Source organism: Phyllobates terribilis, unplaced genomic scaffold (assembly GCF_046119375.1).
Source record: "Phyllobates terribilis strain yellow unplaced genomic scaffold, ASM4611937v1 Scaffold_1__5_contigs__length_1240528914, whole genome shotgun sequence".
Classification (NCBI taxonomy): domain Eukaryota; kingdom Metazoa; phylum Chordata; class Amphibia; order Anura; family Dendrobatidae; genus Phyllobates; species Phyllobates terribilis.
This window is the reverse complement of record NW_027362761.1, coordinates 594,856,519-594,877,933: the sequence shown is the minus strand read 5'-3', so window position 1 is coordinate 594,877,933 and position 21,415 is coordinate 594,856,519. Positions and strand designations below refer to the sequence as shown.

The 21,415-nt window shown below is 44.6% G+C and overlaps 1 protein-coding gene across 1 annotated transcript in view; it reads left to right on the top strand.

Annotated features, from left to right (window-relative positions):
* Window positions 1-5,803: 5,803 nt before the first annotated feature.
* The window catches only part of LOC141272081 (uncharacterized), a 98,981-nt gene continuing 83,369 nt past the window's right edge, over window positions 5,804-21,415 (top strand). Inside the window, exon 1 of the mRNA XM_073682391.1 lies at window positions 5,804-6,066. The gene's annotated coding sequence lies outside the window, so the exon portion shown is untranslated. The remainder of the gene's footprint in view (window positions 6,067-21,415) is intronic.

Below are 21,415 nucleotides of genomic sequence, written 5' to 3'. Positions count from 1 at the left end.
TTATAAAAATAGTATCCGCTATTTGGTGGCTGAGTGATTCGGACATGTTTCCCGTCCAAAGCCCCACCACAGTTAGGGAACTGCCACAGCTGCTCAAAATCAGAGGCAATCTTTTTCCATTCCTCCTCCGTGTTGGGAAACTGTATGTAACTACGTAGACTGTGGTAAATCGCATTACATGTCTCTGTAATTAGAACGCTGAGCATGGGCCTTGAAATGGCTGCAGAAAAATGCAAGTCTTGGAGTGAGCGTCCGGTGGCCAGGAATCTCAGTGTGACTGCCAATCTTTCATCTGCCAGAATGGCAGCACGCATCGCTGTATCCTTCCGTTGAATACGTGGCGTAACTCTTTCCAGTAACAATTTAAATGATTCCTCTGACATCCTCAGATAGTTGCGGAATTCATGAGGATTCTTCTCCTGAAGCTCTCTTACAAGTTGCATGTGGGACAATTCAGACCTCTTCTGCAGCCACTCTCTGGTCCACATGCGACGCTTTCGTTTGGAACGCCTCTGCAGCTCCCTTGCCACATCTTGACGCCGAGCTTCCTCAACCAGCAATGCAGCAACCACAATAGCACACTGCCCGTCGTCCATGATGTGCAAACTGCAAACATAAAATGAAAAGATGAGAACACTTTCAACAAAACAATTAACACAAGTATTGAAACTGTATATAAAAAATATCATGGAAAACCATGTTCCATTCTGTTAGTGAGTGAGCCAAAAAAACTCTGAAGCAGTTGGCCAGGACAGCGTGTAAGAAAACGTGCTGTGTGAGTGTGTGTGCACGAGACCCCTAAAATATGTGCCCATGCAAAAGCAAATATATACAGACAGAAGCCAAGCCCCCCCTCCCTGAAAAGCAATGATAGCAGATAATTGGTAGATGTCCTATAAATGAATAAAAAATGGAAACTCATTTGAGACCCCAAATAATACCTACCTCGCTAAAGATGCCTGATTTCTTCAAAGTGGAGTCACAGCCGGAGAACACTACAATGATCCGCAAAAATCAGGACTAGTCGAATGATCGAATATTAACAGCCCGAAGAATTCTGCTAGGATCTGCAATCCAGCACGAGGTCAGAAACAAAGGATGGAATCGCTATTCTGATGCCTTCTTTATGCGCGGCCGGAAATGAGAACGCTATAGCGACCTCCACTCGGGGACGAGGGGCGCGGAAAAGTCCAATTTATGCACGCCTATGTGTCTCAGCTCTGAATCGCTAACGAGGTCGTTGGTTAGGTGTCAAATACAGCGATGCACACTGCCCAGCGGGAGCGCAACAACCCAGGAATGGTCCAGGAAGCTTTGTAACGATCAACGATCTCACAGCAGGGGCCTGATCGTTGCTACCTGTCAAACGTAACGAGATCGCTAGCGATGTCGCTATTGCGTCACAAAACCCGTGACGTATCAACGATCTCGCTAGCGATCTCGTTATGTGTGACAGGGCCTTAAGAAAGCCAATGATTGCTAGGACTACTGGAGACCTAAGGATGACCTCCGGGTCTGCCATAGATCAAAGCCTAATATACTATGCTGGGGCATGGTTTGTTAGGCAGCCTGTATAGTCTCGTGCACACAACCGATTTTCATCTCCATGGTTTTCACGAATAGCACTTGGTCCCTTGATATTCTATGTCCGATTTTCTCCTCGGACCGAGTGGGCCATGGAAAAAATCAGACATGTCCGATTTTGAATCGAGTGTCTATGGGTCAGTGAATGAAAATTGGACCGCTCTCAGACGACATCCTAGTGCAGTCCGAATTTCACGGACTAACAAAATGGAGAAAGTTGAGAAACTTTTTTCTCCCCATGTCTGACAAAAACTGATTGATCAGAGTCTGATGAGAATAATCGGACTGTTTTTCTCAGATGTGGAGAAAACTGTCGTGTGAACCTACCCTAACCCTGAGAAGATGGTTAATGCTCTATACTGCATTTGTACTACAGAATATTATTAATGGGAACAGATCTTGTCTTCAAGTCCCCTTGTGGGACCAATAAATATTGTAAAAAAAAATGTTTTTAAATTTAAAAATAAGTCACGTATTCTAATAAAAACATTGAAAAATCGAAATGGATTTGTTATTGTCATTCTCGTATCAACCAACAAAAAGTAGCACATTAATCAGAGGTGTATCTAGGTTTTCCGGGGCAAGAATTCAATTTGTCCACCCCCCTGCTCAAGCGGTTTGAGTTGTCATGTAACCACTTATGTGATTTGCATACTTACAGTCACGGGACAATGAACTGGTTTTCGTGACTCAATGTTCAGTGAAATACTACAGCCCCTGCTTCACTGAGAGAGTTGGGAAGTATGAAAATCGCATATGAGTGATCATGTGATGACCGCTGGAACCGGCAAGAAGAGCCAAATCCTGACAGTGCGTATAATACACGCTGTTAGAATTGGGCATGTTATACTTGTGACAGAGTCACTAGTGTTATATGCAAGGGGAGGTATGTGTCACTCCGGCTGCTGGCCTGTGTGAACTGAACCATGAACTATTCTCCAGCTTGTTATGTGTTGAGGGGTTAATTCACCTACAAAGGGTGTGGTTTTGTGTGAATGGCATAGAGATCGGGTGGGAAGTCATTCACTCTACCTCCCCTCAGGGTGTGGATGAGCAGAGTTAAATACTCAGTCGCTATTTTTTTTTCTATTGTGTCTGTTGTACAATGTCACCACATCCCTCCCACACAATGTAAATGCCCCCACAGCCCCAGCCACACACATTACGATGCCCCCACAGCCCTGCAACACAGTATGATGTCCTCACAGCTCCCCAATATAATTTGATGGCTCCACAGACAGTATGACGAATCTCACAGACACCCCCCCCCAACCCATACACATGGTTTGATGGTCATCACAGCCCCCTAAACACAGGGATAGCACCCATATCCCCCCCCCAGATAGTAATGATGGTCCTCAAAGTCCCCCCCACACACAGGATGGTCCTCACAGCCAGCCACACACGGCAGGACTGCTCTCACAGGGCCCAACACATGGTATAATGGCCTCTATACACAATATGATCCACCACAACCCCCCTATATAACATAAGCTCCCACACACAGACCACCTATATACTGATGAGACCCCACACATTTACACCCACAAAAAAATACCTTGCTCCCATTCCCCCGGCACTCTGGTTCTTTGTTTCCTCTGTGCACTGATGTTCTGCACAACAGACGAGATGTACAGTCATGGCCAAAAGTATTGAGAATGAGACAAATAGTAATTTTTCCAAAGTTTACTGCTTCATTTTTTGCAATGGCAATTTGCATATACTCCTGAATGTCAAAGAGTGATCAGCTTAACAGCAATTACTGTACTTGCAAAGTCAATATTTGCCCAGAAAATGAACTTTAACCCCCAAAACACATTTCAACATCATTGCAGTCCTGCCTTAAAAGGAGCAGCTAACATCGTTTTAGTGATTGATCCATTAACACAGGTGTGGGTGTTGATGAGGACAGGGCTGGCGATCAATCAGTCATGATTAAGTAAGAATGACATCACTGGACACTTTAAAAGGAGGCTGGTTCTTGGTATCATTGTTTCTCTTCAGTTAACCATGGTTATCTCTAAAGAAACACGTGCAGCCATCATTGCACTGCACAAAAATGGCCTAACAGGGAAGAGTATCGCAGCTACAAAGATTGCACCTCAGTCTACAATCTATCGCATCATCAAGAACTTCAAGGAGAGAGCTACCATTGTTGTCAAAAAGGCTCCAGGGCGCCCAAGAAAGACCAGCAAGCGCCAGGACCATATCTTAAAACTGTTTCAGCTGCGGGATCGGACTACCAGCAGTGCCGAGCTTGCTCAGGAATGGCAGCAGGCTGGTGTGAGTGCTTCTGCACGCACTGTGAGGCGGAGACTTTTTGAGCAAAGGCTGGTTTCAAGGAGGGCAGCAAAGAAGCCACTTCTCCAGAAAAAACACCAGGGACCAACTGATATTCTGCAAAAGGTACAGGGAGTGGACTGCTGAGGACTGGGGCAAAGTAATTTTCTCTGATGAATCCCCTTTTCGATTGTTTGGGACGTCTGGAAAACAGCTTATTCGGAGAAGAAGAGGTGAGCGCTACCACCACTCTTGTCTCATGCCAACTGTAAAGCATCCTGAAACCATTCATGTGTGGGGTTGCTTCTCAGCCAAGGGAATCGGCTCACTCACAGTCTTGCCTAAAAACACAGCCATGAATAATGAATGGTACCAGAATGTCCTCCAAGAGCAACTTCTCCCAACCGCCCAAGAGCAGTTTGGCACCCAACAATGCCTTTTCCAGCATGATGGAGCACCTTGCCATAAAGCAAAGGTGATAACTAAATGGCTCATGGAACAAAACATAGAGATTTTGGGTCCATGGCCTGGAAACTCCCCAGATCTTAATCCCATTGAGAACTTGTGGTCAATCATCAAGAGACGGGTGGACAAACAAAAACAAATTCTGGCAAAATGCAAGCATTGATTATGCAAGAATGGACTGCTATCAGTCAGGATTTGGTCCAAAAGTTGATTGAGAGCATGCCAGGGAGAATTACAGAGGTCTTGAAGAAGAAGGGGCAACACTGCAAATATTGACTTGCTGCATTAACTCATTCTGTCAATATAACCTATTGGTACTCATAATATGATTGCAATTATATTTCTGTATGTGATATAAACATCAGACAAACACTAATAAAAACCAGAGGCCAGCAGATCATGTGAAAATATAATTTTGGTGTCATTCTCAAAACTTTTGGCCATGACTGTAGTGACATCCTCATGTCTGCTGTCACAGTTGCTTGTGCTGAATAGTGGGAGGAGACAGAGGCTCCCTCTCCTCCAATATATTCATGTCAGTTGGGCCGCCTCCTCCATCATACAGTGGGACGCCGGTAGGGCCGCCTCCTCCATCATACATTGGGCCGCCTCCTCCATCATACATTGGGACGCCTCCTCCATCATACATTGGGACGCCGGCAGGGCCGCCTCCTCCATCATACATTGGGACGCCGGCAGGGCCGCCTCCTCCATCATACATTGGGACGCCGGCAGGGCCGCCTCCTCCATCATACATTGGGACGCCGGCAGGGCCGCCTCCTCCATCATACATTGGGACGCCGGCAGGGCCACCTCCTCCATCATACATTGGGGCGCCGACAGGGCCACCTTAATTTTTATTTACAGACTGGGAAAAAAAATTGCCATATTTTTATAGACTGCCCTGGAATTTGTGGACGGTTGGTATCTTTGGACTCCGAGAGGGGGCAGAGTGGACGCATGGTGCAGCCCGTGGGCCACTATTTTCAGCCCTTTAGCTGCCTCAGTCCACGAACTAAGCAGCCAAAGGGCCGGACGTGGCCTGCGCGCTGCACTTTGTCCAGGTCTAATGTACACCCATCTATGTATACAGATTTGAATTACTGCAAATGATGTCCTCCTTCTTAGCTAAAAATATTCCTCAAAATTGCTAAGAGGAGTATGTTTTACCCCTCTGTAAAATATGTAGTATGACCTCTGCCAGAACCCGTCCGGATCAGTGGGGGCTCCTGCAGTCAGACCCTCAGCATAAAAATCTGTAAAAAAAAAAAAATGTTTCATCCCATATTACTTCTACAACTGATCATCCCCCTCCTCACAGCCCCTCCTCATCACCCTCGTCCCCCTCCTCACAGCCCCTCTTCATCACCCTCGTCCCCCTCCTCACAGCCCCTCATCATCACCCTCGTCCCCCTCCTCACAGCCCCTCCTCATCACCCTCGTCCCCCTCCCATGCAGCCCCACTCAAATATCATAAACCCTTTTCCTGTGAATGCCTCCCCCATAAGCAGCCTTATACAAGCAGCAGCGGCCATTTCCCTGTGCAGCCCCCATACAGGACCCTCATCCTCAGCCCATCTGCACACAGCTCCATCTGCAGCTGCTCCGTCCTCTCCTCAGCACAGAGACAAGCGCTGCTTCCCGCCATCGGGTCCTCACTGGACTGAGGAGGCCCCGCCCCTTCCGGTGACGTCACCCCCTCCAATCCTCCGCTCCGATCTAGTCGCTGCAGTGCAGGTATGTGCGTGTGTGTCTCCTCAGCTCCGGCTCATTAACCCCTTTGGGGCCGGTTTTGGGCTGAAAGACGGTGAAGGTTTTCTTTGCGGGATAAGTTGTAGCGTTTAACCCCTTCCTGACCCTCTTTGTCTTCGCTCCTCTACTGCTTTCCTCCCTTCTTCCATAACGCTGTTGTTTCTCCCTCCCTATAGCCATCCTGGCTCTGGTGTTTCGCCCCCTGACTCGATGCTTTTATTGGGGTCTCTTTGGGGCAGTCGCCATGTTCTCATCGCCTCTTATTACATTTTCTTATGTTCTGGCTGCCAAAAAAACCCACAATTCTGACATTTTTCCCTCTCCACCATTTACTGATCACATTCATTTATTTTATATTTTGATTGGAGCTTTATGAACACAGTGATCCCAAATATCTGTATTATAAGTTTTTTTTTATTATTTCTTAATTTTTAATGGAGAGAAGCTGGTGAGTTAAATTTTTTTTTTTATATAATTTTTTTTTTTTTTTTCACTTTTTTCACGGTATTTGTTAGTCCCCTTAGGGGACCTGAACCTGTGATCCTCCGACCTCTCGTGCTATATACAGCAATGCGCCAGCATTGTGTCAGAGACCCGTGGCGTTCGCATTCATCGGTGGATCGGGCTGTGAGGGATTGTTTTTTGCCCCCTGACTCGATGCTTTTATTGATACCGTTTGGGAGAAGATAAAACGTTTTGATTGTTTCTTATTGTAGAGTTGCTGCAGTTCTGATGTTTCCATTCTTCTCTTTCTTGTTACGGCGTTTACTGATTGGCTTAATTACTCTTATATTATGACAGATCAGACTTTTATACATGAGGTGATACCACATACGTGTATATTTCTAATATTTCTTTTGATTGGAGATTGTAAAAAAATACTTATTTCTGTATATTTTTTCTATCGAGGACTAATTGTAAAAAACGTATTGATTTATTCTTGGATTGTCCATTAAAAAAAATCATTGCAATAGTTACATAAAATAGATAGTTACAAAGTAATTGTCCATTTATCCATGATTAGCTTAATAGTTGAGATTCACCCATCTTTCCCTGGGATCCTGAATGGTAGACTACCTCTGTCTGTGTCCAGCACGTGTGTCAGGATGACACCATGTGTCCGGGTAAAGGACGTGTCTCCTTGGGCCTATATCAGCAGCTGTTTTCTTCACACATAGATTCTCGTCCTGTGAAATGGCAAGCGCGCCCCCCTGTCTCTAACATGGGCTTTTATAGGCCGGTCATACCAGCTGTTCTTCTGCTTATGGCACTGAACTAAAAATACACAAATAGCGCATGTCATCTAGAAACCCTAGCATGATGGCTGATGCAATATTATACAATGTATGGTTAATAATAATCTTTATTTATATAGCGCCATCATATTCCGCAGCGCTTAACAATTCACAGGTTCATGTACAACAGTCATAAGTAACATAGCTAAAGATAATACAATAATTACAGCAAAAATAATGACGACCCTGCTCCTAAGAGCTTACAATCTACAATGGTTCAGAATTAATAAAATGAATATCCGTAATTATTGTTTAACAGTGATAAAAGGGTCTGATTTTGACATTATATATATATATATATATATATATATATATATATATATATATATATATATATATATATATACAGTACATACCAAAAGTTTGGACAAACCTCATTTAAAGATTTTTCTGTATTTTCATGACTTTGAAAATTGTACATTCACACTGAAGGCGTCAAAACTATGAATTAACACATGTGGAATTATATACTTAACAAAAAAGTGTCAAACAACTGAAAATATGTCTTATATTCTAGGTTCTTCAAAGTAGCCTCCTTTTGCTTTGATGCTTTGCACACTCTTGGCATTCTCTTGATGAGCTTCAAGAGGTAGTCACCGGAAATGGTTTTCACTTCACAGGTGTGCCCTGTCAGGTTTAATAAGTGGGATTTCTTGCCTTATAAGTGGGATTGGGACCATCAGCAGGCCTCGGAAGGGAAGAAGCGCCATTTGACTTTTTGATTGTAAAATTTGCTTGAATAATTAGCGGGCGCCATGTTGCGTTTGGAGAGCCCCTGATGTGCCTAAACAGTGGAAACCCCCCACAAGTGACCCCATTTTGGAAACTAGACCCCCCAAGGCACCTATCTAGATGCATAGTGAGAACTTGGAACCCCCAGGTGCTTCACAAATTGATTCGTAAAAATGAAAAAGTGGAAAAAAAAATACTTTTTCATTTTTACAAATCAATTTGTGAAGCACCTGGGGGTTCCAAGTGCTCACTATGCATCTAGATAGCTGCCTTGGTTGGTCTAGTTTCCAAAATGGGGTCACTTCTGGGGGAACTCCAATGTTTAGGCACACAGGGGCTCTCCAAACGCAACATGGTGTCCGCTAACAATTTGAGCCGATTTTCCATTCAATTTGTTAGCGGACACCATGTCGCGTTTGGAGAGCCCCTGATGTGCCTAAACAGTGGAGCTCCCCCACAAGTGACCCCATTTTGGAAACTTTACCCCTCAAGGATTTTATTAAGGGGTATAGTGAACATTTTGAACCCAGAGGTACGAGACAGAATTTCACGGGTGCTCAAGTGAAATGCTCGAATCCCCGTCCGCATGTTTCACGGTTATTAGACACCCCAAAAAAAACATGCGGGGATCGCTCGTACATGGCAGGCAATCCCCGCGAGTTTTTTTTGGCCGCGAAACATATGGGGCGGAGACTCAAGCACCCGCGATACTCAGTGCATACCCGAGCACCCGTTGCAAACTCAAGAAGCGAGCACTTGCGTTCAACACTAGTTGCCATATCATCATTTTTTTTTTTTTTTACTTTTGAAAAAAAAAAAAAAACAACCCCAACCCTAATATTAGCACAACCCCAGCCCTAGCGTTTATTTTTTACGCAGTTCCTCGTGCGGTATAAGTGATGAGATTACTTTATTCTTCGGGTCGGTGCGATTACAGCGATACCAGATTCATATCGGGTTTTTATGATTGACAGCTGTCACACACTAAAAGACACATATTTTGTAAAATCTAGTTTTTGCATCGCCATATTTTGGCTGATGGAGTCATGTGACGGCTTGTTTTTTGTGGGATGAGTTGACCTTTTTATTGGTGCCATTTTCAGGCATGTGACATTTTTTGATCGCTTTCTATTCCAGCTTTTGGGAGGCAGAATAAACAAAAACCAACAATTCAGGAATTGTGTTTTTTTACATTTTTTTATTCTGCTCCGGGTGTGGTAAAATTGATAAGGCAGCTTTATTCTTCGGGTCAGTACATTTACAGCGGTACCATATTTATATTGTTTTTTATGTTTTGGCGCTTTTACACAATAAAAGCTATTTTATAGAAAAAAATATTTTTTTGCATCGCTTTATTCTGAGAGCTGTAACTTTTTGATTTTTCTGTTGTTGTAGCTGTATGGCAGCTTGTTTTTTGCGGGATGAGATGACGTTTTCAGCGGTACCATTTTTATTTATATTCGTCTTTTTGATCGCGTGTTATTCCATTTTTTGTTTGGCGGTATGATGATAAAGCATTGTTTTTTGCTTTGTTTTTTATTTTTATTATTTACCGTGTTCACTGAAGGGGTTAACTAGTGGAACAGTTTTATAGGCCAGTTCTTTACGGACGCGGCGATACCAAATATGTGTACTTTTATTGTTTGTTGGTTTTTTTTTTCATAATAATATTTATTGATGGCTACATTATATTTTTATTTTTAGTGAATTATTTTTTTTATTTTTTTTTTCACTTTCTGGGAGTTTTGTTTTACTTTTTTACTTTGTCCCACTATGGGACTTTCACTTTTTTTATTCTGATCGCCTGCATGTCACAGGAATGCAGCACCATCCCTGTGCCATGCAGGCAGTCAGCGCTGGACAGGGAGAAGATAGTTTGGAGATGCACTGCGCATGTCCAAACAATCTTCCTGCTGTCTGGTGACCCGGATATTGTCATGACGACATCGGGTCGTCATGGCAACACCCGGGAAGCCGCGGCAGACAGCGCTGGAGGCCGGAAGAGGAGGTGAGTATACCGATCACCTCCCCTTGCCACCGCAATGCTGCGATCGACTTCGATCGCAGCATTGCGGGGGTTAATGTGCTGGGAGCGGTGCGGGACCGCTCCTTGCACGTAGTACCGGGTGTCAGCTGTGACAATCAGCTGACACCCGGCGGCGATCACGCCCGCACAGCCTGTCTGCGCGCGCGATCGCGATGACGTACTAATACGGGTCAGGCTCTTAAAGCCCATGGCGCAGACGCGTATTAATACGTCATGGGCTTTAAAGGGGTTAATGGTTGTGTCTGACCGTGTAGAGCAGTGATTTTCAACCTTTTGTGAGCCGCGGCACACTTTTTATACTTAGAAAATCCTGGGGCACACCACCAACCAAAATAGCACAAAATGACACTAAAACAGTCATATTATACATATAGTTAATAATATAGATTCTAAATTTGTTTTACTCACTCAGTGTGAAACCTGGGCCTGTTTCGATAAACACAAAAGGGATATCCTGGCAGGAATGGTGGAAAGACACACACGAAGCTCTTCCTCAACAGTTATCAGTTTCTCCCTGTTTTTAGTTTTTATCGCAGTCAAGCTTGAGAAGCCCAGCTCACATAGATATGTGGTTGAAAATGGGAGCAATGTCAAAATAGCTTTGTTGGCCAGAATGGGGAACTCCTTGGCAACAGATAACCAAAAACTGTCCAAAGGAAGATCAGCAAACTTTAGCTTTAAACCGCGATCTTGCTTCAGTTCAACGAGTTCCTCTTGCTCCTTTAAAGTCATGTCCTTTCCAGCAACGGATAATGAGCTGTATGGGTCCCTAACCCAGTCAAGGCATTCTGTGAAGGCTGAAGAGAAATAGAACGATAACTTCTCCTCAAGAGTTTTCAAATGTCTGCCAATCGCTTCGCACATTGCAGCAGTATTGTCATCATGCAGTTTCTCGGTGAGTGGGAACATCTGAAGGTTGCCACCCTGCACATGTTGTTGCCAGAACTGCACCTTTAAACGGAATCCGTTCATTTTATCAGTGTTTGTAAGCAGGTTTTCATTTCGACCTTGCATCCGTGTGTTTAGTTCATTCAGATATTGAAATATATCAGCCAGGTATGCCAGCTTTGCACACCACTCATCACTTGCAAGCAGCTTTGAATAATCGGACCTCTCGTTTGTAAGAAATATTTTAAGTTCCTCTCGCAACTCATACACACGGGCCAGCACTTTGCCGCGTGACAGCCACCTGACCTCCGTGTGGAGCAATAAGATTTTATGTTCCGCTCCCATTTCTGTACACAAAGATGCAAATAAGCGACATCTCAAAGGTCGCGTCTTCACAAACTTCACTATGCGCACAACATCATCCAACACAGGAGCTAGATCTGCTGGTAAGGTCTTTGCAATGAGGGCCTCACGGTGCAAGAAACAGTGGGTAGCAAGAACATCTGGGTTTCTTTCTTTAACCCTACTTACAAAGCCTTTGATGCGCCCGACCATGGCTGCGGCTCCATCAGTGCAGACACCTGTGCAGTTTTCCCATGTAAGTCCACTTTTATCAAGATATTCTGATGTGACTTGGAATATTGCCTCTCCTGTTGATTTTTCTGTCAGTGCCTTGCAAAATAGGAAGTTTTCTCTAATGGCTTCACCATCCACAAAACGCACATTGGCCAACAACTGACAATGTCCACTGATATCCGTCGACTCATCAAGTTGCAAGGCAAATTTCTTACTGATGCACACCTTTTCCAAAACAACTGTTTCAATGTCCGCAGACAAGTCATCAATCCGTCTGGCAATTGTGTTATCAGAGAGAGGCACTTTAGCTATCTCTTTAGCTGCTTCAGGGCCAAGCATCTCATTTACAATAGCTTTACAAGCTGGTAGTATTAATGTTTCTGCCACAGTGTGGGACTTTTTTGATTTAGCTATGAGTTCAGCAACAAGGTAGCTAGCTTTGTGGACTCTCTCATTTACCTTTGTGCTTTTTCTCAAAAAAGTTGCCCCTTTCTCATTGTTTGTACGTAAGCGTACAAAATACTCCATCAGTTTATTTTGAACGGAAGGGTGTTTCGTTTGGAGATGGCGTTTAAGTTTGCTTGGCACCATAGCGCTATTTGAAAGCTTCTCACCACACACCAAGCACAGTGGTGTTGGTGCTGTCGCATCCCCAGTGGAAGTAAATCCAAATGAAAGATAGCTTTCACTGTATTGCCTTGAGCTCACCGTCTTGTCTTTTTTCTTTTGTCGAACTCTCATACTAGGGCCTTTATTTGGGTTAGAATTGTGTCCAAGGTCCTGTTCGGCATTTGCCTTTTCCATTCTCAAATACTTCTCCATCACTGCTGAGATAGTGTGCGCAGCCACACACTAAAATAGAAGAGTATTACATTATCTGCCACACTTAAAGGACCTCTGCTAGGCATATTTCATTCCTGAGGGCTTAAAAAGCAGCTCTCGTGGTGACAAGAAGCTGATTTAAACCCCCCAAGAGTGAACTTCGCGAGAGCTGTATGTGTGTGATAATAACTTATATTACTACGGTCTGCATTTCCTGCTTGAATTGACACTAGTGACGTAGCACTCAGCTTTCTCTATAAGTAGAATAGAGCCGGCTGCCAAGTGCTACGCCACTAGAGTCAATTCAAGCAGGACATGACTGCTGAAGAACGGTACTAATATCATTTATTATTCCATACATACAACTCTCACGGAGTTCACTCTTGGGGGTTTTAAATCAGCTTCTTACCACCACAAGAGCTACTTTTTTAGCCCTCAAGAGTGAAATATGCCTGGCAGAGGTCCTTTCAATAAATTTATTTTAAAAAAGTGAAATAAAAAAGGATAACCCCCTCATATATTCAATCCCATGTAACCTCATAAATACAGTCCCACGTATATGAGCACATGATTATCAGCATCATATACTGTGGTGATGTGCACTGTACAGCGCCACAGTATATGGTGCTGATTATTATGTGGCTCATATACTGCAATATAAAGGGGTACAATGAGAAGTACTATGGCCATGAGGCCAGAGTACAAGTGCCAGCTCATATACTCAGCATATGAGCTGGTACTTGTAGTACTCCAGCGTCATGACTATAGTATTTCTCATTTTACATTTCTCATTGTTATATGCAGTATACTGCTGGAGTACTAAAAGTACCAGCTCATATGCTGAGTATTCTGCCAACAGTTCATATACTCAGGCAAAAGCTCATATAGTCAGCATTATTGGCGGGCATTACCTTGGCAGCAAGCAAATGCGAGAGTCTCTCCGCTCTCAGGATGACGCGCTGGCCTCGGTGACGTCATTAAGTCGCGCGAGGTTCAAAGCCTTCGCATGTGTTATTGTACACGTCTCCTACATTGTAAGAAGGCGTGACTGCGCATCGAGCGCATTGCCGGGAAACAAAACACAGGGGGCACCATAGTTTGGGGAACTTTCACCGCGGCACACCCGACCATGTGTCTGCCGCGGAACACTGGTTGAAAATCACTGGTGTAGAGAACACGATTTGATCATACCACAGCTCCTGGGCAGGGGAGGAAGCAAAAGAATATACAGATATTACAGCACAGGATCACAGCTGATTCTTTCTTTGAAGTGAAACATTGTTTAAAAACAGGCAGTGAAATGTTTTACCTCAGAAAAAGAATCAGCTGTGATATCTGTATATTCTTTTGCTTCCTCCCCTGCCCAAGAGATGTGGTACAATCAGACCATGTTCCTGTACAGTCAGACACAGCAGCAGGGGCACATTTATAAGATTATCTCAGCACAGGAACATTTTATTTAAACACATCCAGTTGTGAAAATTCTTCTTCTTCCAAGATCTATTGAAGGAGAATATGGCAAACAGACACTCTGGGATTCTAGACAGCAGAGAGGTGATGTCTGGGCCAGAGAGGTAGATCATCAGCGTATAGATGGTATTGGACTTTATAAGTTGTCCCAGGCCAAAAGGTATAGATGGAAAACAGTAGGGGTCCCTAGACAGAGCTTTGAGGGACATCAACAGAGAGAGGGGGCATGAGAAGGCAGTGTGGGAATGGGAGACGCAAAATGTGTGGTTAGTGATATATGAGGAGATCCAGGAGAGGGCAAGGTCTTTGAAGAGAAAATCAAGTGCACAAGTGGTGCGGTGTTATTTGGGGAGATGAGTAAGCTCTCCTTCAGTGATGGTGGGGAGGAAGGTTATGGGGGAAGGGCATTGATCTATTATATGGAAGGGATGTGGTGGTTGATTAGTAAAGACTTGTCTGATTTGTTTTTTTGTTTTTGCAGAAGATTTTGCCACACATTTCACAGATGACGGAGGTTGGAAGGAGCAATGGTGGGCCGAGGAGGCAGTTAAAAGTGTTGAATAACTGTTTGGGGTTGTGGGATGAAGAACATAGGAGTATGTGTAACCTCTGGTTCTAGTGCAACTGGGCATTTCTTTAGGGTATTCTATGGGGTTGTTCACTTTCACTCCTCCCTCCCAGAAGCTGTAGAGCTCTAATTGACAGCAACTATGAGGGAGGATTAAAAGTGCAAGGCCCCAGAGAAGACGCTAAAGAAACACAAAGTTGCACTACAACTAGATGCTGCCATTCACCATATGTGATGGTGGGGATGGTGTTTTCAGGGTGATGTGCAGTGTTAGTTTTCCATCACAGACAACACAGTTTTGCATTTGGTCTGATCTGACCAGAGCACCTTCTTCCACATGTGTGGAAGAAGGTGCTCTGGTTAGATGAGACCAAACTAGGCCCTTCCCTGCCTGATAATATCAGACCACAACTGTCTGCTTGACCTTGGCTGGCTATGAAAAATATGGGGAACCCTACATCATTATTTTTTTTTTACTCGCATAACATAAGTTGTAACATATGGATTTCACTCATCCAACTTTTTAGTAGTAATATGAGAGCTATTTTTTATACGCTAATGTGAGTGAGTCTTTATATGTAAACCCCGATGTATGTGCTCAGAGTAGAGCGCAGGTTAAATGTAATCCAAAATGTTCCCAATAAAAGCTTCAACTTAAGACACAAGAAAAGCAAGTCCCCACTAAGGTCCGTCATTAGTCAATGGAAATATAGGGGGCTTCCATGTTACTGGTAGCAAAGGCTATGGAAAAGTGCTACCACAAGTATATGGACTGTGCTACTGTGCCATAAGTTATCTTTTGTTTTGCCATTTTGCCGGAAAGGCCATGTTTATTTTGTTTGCGGGCTCATGAAGTAATAAACCAGCCGCAGACTTTCACCCCAAGTGTTTCCCGTGTCTGTCTCTGAGAGCTCAGGTGAGTCTGATATACAGTATATATACACATACATACAGTGGGTACGGAAACTATTCAGACCCCTTTAAATTTTTCACTCTGTTTCATTGCAGCCATTTGGTAAATTCTAAAAAAGTTCATTTTTTTTCTCATTAAAGTACACTCTGCACCCCATCTTGACTGAAAAAAAGCAGAAATGTAAAATTATTTGCAAATTTATTAAAAAAAGAAAAACTGAAATATCACATGGTCATAAGTATTCAGACCCTTTGCTCAGTATTGAGTAGAAGCACCCTTTTGAGCTAGTACAGCAATGAGTCTTCTTGGGAATGATGCAACAAGTTTTTCACACCTGGATTTGGGGATCCTCTGCTATTCTTCCTTGCAGATCCTCTCCAGTTCCGTCAAGTTGGATGGTGAACGTTGGTGGACAGCCATTTACAGGTCTCTCGAGAGATGCTCAATTGGGTTTAGGTCAGGGCTCTGGCTGGGCCAGTCAAGAATGGTCCCAGAGTTGTTCTGAAGCCACTCCTTTGTTATTTTAGCTGTGTGCTTAGGGTCATTGTCTTGTTGGAAGGTGAGCCTTCGGCCAAGCCTGAGGACCAGAACACTCTGGAAGAGGTTTTCATCCAGGATATCTCTGTACTTGGCCGCATTCATGTTTCCTTCAATTGCAACCAGTCGTCCTGTCTCTGCAGCTGAAAAACACCCCCATAGCATGATGCTGCCACCACCATGTTTTACTGTTGGGATTGTATTGGGCAGGTGATGAGCAGTGCCTAGTTTTCTCCACACATACCACTTAGAATTATCACCAAAAAGTTCTATCTTTGTGTCATCAGACTAGAGAATCTTATTTCTCATTGTCTGGGAGTCCTTCATATGTTTTTGAGCAAACTATTCAGGCTTTCATATGTCTTGCACTGAGGAGAGGCTTCTGTTGGGCTACTCTGCCATAAAGGCCCGACTGGTGGAGAGCTGCAGTGATAGTTGACTTTGTAGAACTTTCTCCCATCTCCCTACTGCATATCTGGAGTTCAGCCACAGTGATCTTGGGGTTCTTCTTTACCTCTCTCACCAAGGCTCTTCTCACATGATTGCTCAGTTTGGCTGGACTGCCAGGTCTAGGAAGACTTCTGGTGGTCCCAAACTTCTTCCATTTAAGGATTATGGAGGCCACTGTGCTCTTAGGAACCTTGAGTAATGCAGAAATTCTTTTGTAATCTTGGCCAGATCTGTGCCTTGCCACAATTCTGTCTCTGAGCTCCTTGGGCAGTTCCTTTGAGCTCATGATTCTCATTTGGTCTGACATGCACTGTGAGCTGTGAGGTCTTATGTAGACAGGTGTGTGCCTTTCCAAATTAAGTCCTATGAGTTTAATTAAACACAGCTGGATTCCAATGAAGGAGTTGAACGATGTCAAGGAGGATCACAAGGAAATGGTCAGCATGTGACTTAAATATCAGTGTCTGAGCAAAGGGTCTAAATACTTATGACCATGTGATATTTCAGTTTTTCTTTTTTAATAAATTTGCAAAAATTTCTACATTTCTGTTTTTTTTTCAGATGGGGTGCAGAGTGTACTTTAATGAGAAAAAAATCCACTTTTTAGAATTTACCAAATGGCTGCAATGAAACAAAGAGTGAAAAATTTAAAGGGGTCTGAATACTTTCCGTACCCACTGTATATGATATCGAAGGGTTTTGTACTCACTTGGCTGCGGTTGCGGTAGGCACACAAAGCGTTTTCATTAAAAATCCAGGTTGGCTCATTTTGCTTCCATAAACCGCTCAGGAGTCAAACACAAAACAGCCTTTTCCCTGCACAAAAAAAAGGCATAGCAAAACAAAACTCAGTATAACCAGTCCATATGCAGCACGGCCTCAGCTGTTTCCTTTCACTGCCTTCAGCAGAGTCTGAGCAGCACATGCAAGGCTTCTTTACCTTGCAAAACACACAGACTGACTGAGACAGGCACAGTTGTCTTAGATCAGCCCTTCCAAGACCTGGACTGGAGGTAAGGGAGCAGATGATTCCGCCCCCCCTGCTCTTTCAGCTGCTCGTAAAACCCGGCCCCATAATCTGGGCACATTAAACACTTCTCAGCACTATGTGTGCTGCATCCTGCTTTCCTGAGTCCTACATCGCCAAGGTTTGGCATCTCGAAGACACCTACCTCCCGTCCACGACTTGTCCTGCTGCAATCTTACATACACTCGCTCTGCCCAAAGCCGGGGGCTTCGCATCTTCTGCCAGCATACAATAGACCCTTCATGGGGCATCAGCATTCCCATGTTGTTCCCCAGGCCTATGCTCCACCTGGAAACTAAAATCTTGTAGGGCTAGGAACCACCTAGTTGCTCGGGCATTGTTCCCCTTTTTTCGCATCCACCTCAGTGGGGCATGGTCCAACAACAACCTGAACCTTCTACCTAACAGGTAATACATCCGAGTGTTCAACACCCGCTTGATGGCTAAGCATTCTTTTTCCACTATGGAGTAATTCTTCTCGCACGTGTACAGTTTCCGACTGAGGTACATTATAGGGTGTTCCTCTCCGTTAATCTCCTGGGACAAGACTGCTCCCAGCCCGACATCTGATGCATCTGTCTGGACCACAAATTCTTTGGAGAAGTTGGGTGCCACCAAGACTTGCTGTTTGCAGATAGTAAGTTTTAGTTCCTGGTAAGCCGCCATAGCCGACTTTGTCCTTTTCAGAAGATCCGTCAGTGGGGCTACTATCAGGGCAAAATTATGGACAAATCTTCCATAGTAGCCCACGATGGCTAGAAATGCCCTGACTTTCTTCTTCGAGAGGGGCTGTGGCCAGTTCTGGATCACCTCAACCTAATTTATTTGTGGTTTTATTTCCCCTCCACCAACCATGTAGCCCAGATACTTGGCTTCCTCCATCCCCATAGCACATTTCTTCGGGCTGATGGTAAAGCCCGCTTTTCTTAGAGCTTGAACTTTGGCAAGAATACTTTCCCAGTCCTGGCTGAATATGACGATGTCATGTAGGTAGGCCGCTGCATACTTTTTGTGGGGTGCTAAGATCCGGTCCATGGCTCTCTGGAAAGTGGCTGGAGCTGCATGCAACCCAAACTGCATCCTGACGTACTGATAACATCCGTTTGGCATTGAGAAGGCCGTCTTTTCCTTGGCCTCTTTAGACAGGGGAATTTGCAAGTGTCCTTTGGTGAGGTCAAGGGTGGTAATGTACCGAACAGTTCCTAGCCTTTCAATAAGCTCATCTACCCTAGTTATTGGGTAGGTATCGAACTTTGGGACCTCGTTCAGCTTCCTATAGTCATTGCAAAACCTCCGTTCTCCATCTGGTTTCGGCACTAAGACTATGGGATTGGACCAGCCACTCTTGGACTCTTCAATAACTCCCCGGTTAAGCATTCACTTCACCTATTTTGAGATCATTTCTCTGCGGGCCTCTAGTATCCGATACGGTTTTAGGTTGCCGCGAACATGAGTCTCTATGAGTACCTCATGCTCTATGACTTGAGTGAGTCCTGGCAACTCTGAAAACAATTCTTTATTTCGCTGCAACAGCTCCCGACTTCGCTTTTTCTGTGAGCAGGACAAGGTGCCTGACGCCGTAACATCTTCCGTGTTAACGTCAGACTTGGCTACCAGGCAAGGAGCTTACACGTGTTCTCTGTACTGCCACGATTTAATCAGGTTAACATGGTCAATTTGGTACGGCTTCGTCTTCCCCGGTTTGGTGGATTTTATAGTTGACTTCCCCAGCTTTCTCTACCACGTCATGAACTTGCTCTCCACTGTGGGCACTAGCACAAGTACTCGATCTCCTGGGTTGAACTGTCTCACCCTGGATGACCTGTTATACATCCTGGACTGTGCCTCCTGTGGGGTGAAAAGTGAAAGTGTAAAAAAAAAAGTTAAAATAAATATTTAAATAAAAATAATCACACTTACTAACCTACACACTTACCTGCACCTTGACTCCGATGTTCTCGTTCCCTGTAAAAAATAAAAAAATTGGAGATTGACTGCCGGATAGCAGGGTCACGTCATACACTGACAGGAGCACTATGGCTCCCACAGTGTATTGCGAGAAGCTGCTGGCTCAGGTCACCAGAGTGCAAACAGCTGATGAACAGCTGAGAGCTCTGGGACCTGACTTGCCACATAGTGCTGTGTGGGAATTTTCCTACTCAGCATTACTGTACGTCAGATCACTGGACCTCTCTGCTGATCATCAGCTCTTTGAACTCCAGTGACCTGACCCCTGCAGCACAGCGATGTACACTGACAGGAGTGTAACCACTCCTGTCAGTGTATAGTGCTGTCTTCTACAGCCGTCACATCAGTGATTGATGTGACTGCTGTAGAAGTGACCCGGATAGCCTTGGGACACTCTGATTACATCATGACAGCGGACAGGTGAGGGATATGGTTGTTTTTTTATTTTTGTTTTTTTTTACAGAAGATCGAATCAGATTCAGTGACTGGTCGTGTAATAAATAAATTTTTATTTCATTAAAAGATTATATTCTGGTGGTGTCTATTGAAAAAGCTTTGAAACTCTTTGCTATGCGGTTAGTAATAAGGGCGTCTTATAGTCACCCTCCATTACTAACCTGGGCTTCACATCAGCCGCCAAAACAAGGCTGATGTGAACACCGACCCTGTTACCCCACTCGCTACCACTACACGGCAGTGGGAAGAGCGAGGGTAAGTGCCATCTCTGGGTCCGCTGAGAGCTGATATTATTGGCCTCGGAGGGGGCTAGTATCCATGGCTCCTTCCCTGGCTATCAATATCAGCTCACATCTGTCGGTTTAGCCTTTGCTGGTTAGATTTTATAGGGGAACCCTACATCATTTTTTTTCTGGGGTCCCCCTGTAATCTAGCCAGTAAAGGCTAAGCAAACAGCTGTGGGCTGTTATTAATAAACGTCTTTGGCTAATGGCCCCCTCCCTAGCTAGTAATATCAGCCCCCAGTGGTCAGCTTTCCCTGTGCTGGTTATGAAAATGACACTGGAGCCCACACCATTTTTTTTATTTAATTCTTCATTTTATTTAATTTATAAGAAATCCCATGCCCACTGTGCTTGTTTTTTTTTTCACGCTGCGTGAACTCACCCACAGCATGTCAATTTCTGTAGCGCAGACGCAAGTCTCCGCTGCACATTTTGACCGATAGAAATGTCATTACATGCGGTGGATCCACATGTACTGACAAAACAAGTGCGGCATTTTGGACGCAGCGAAAATACTCATCCCTGATCCGACGGTCATCCAAGGGTTAGGGTATGTGCACACGATCCGGACAAGCAGTTGTCACGTAAAGTGTGGGAAAGACTAACTACAACACAAAGGGAAGCGGAAAATGGGACCTAGACTCTAGGGAAAGGGGGTAGTGGAGACCTCCTAGGCTGACCTTATATCATCCTCTCTCCCCTAAACGTCCCTATATGGTTCCACACCAATCGCCGCACAGAAACCTAGCCCTGTCTTTCCCTGGCATTTGGCCCTGGCTAGGCAAGGGGGAGCGAGTGCTAGTCGATCGACTACAGACAACTTTAGTCAACTTTCAGAGAGATGAACACACGTCCTCTTAGCTCCAGAGAGGAAGAAGTAATCAAGCCTTCACGAGGGGTCATGTGAGTGTTGCCGGCACCTCCCTCTAGCAAAAAGCAGGTATTTATACACCCAGGCCGGGGTGTTGATTAGCAAGAGGAAGGTAACCACTGGGTCCTAGATACACAGCTTCTAAGAATGTGTCTGTATTGCCAATCAAAGAGATCCCCTGCAACCAACTGCAGGGGGACTGTCTATCACTTTTCACACACTCCTGACAGTACTCACCCCTCTATGAGTGGCCTCCAGACACCGATCAAACATGTCAAGGCTGATGCTTTGTCCCGGAGCTTCACTGGTGGCGGTGACCATGAGAAACCTGCCCTTCTGTAATATTGGGGCAGGGTTCTTATGGTTATCGCCACCAGGGAAGCTCCGGGACAATGCATCAGCCTTGACATTTTTGACCCCTGGACGAAAA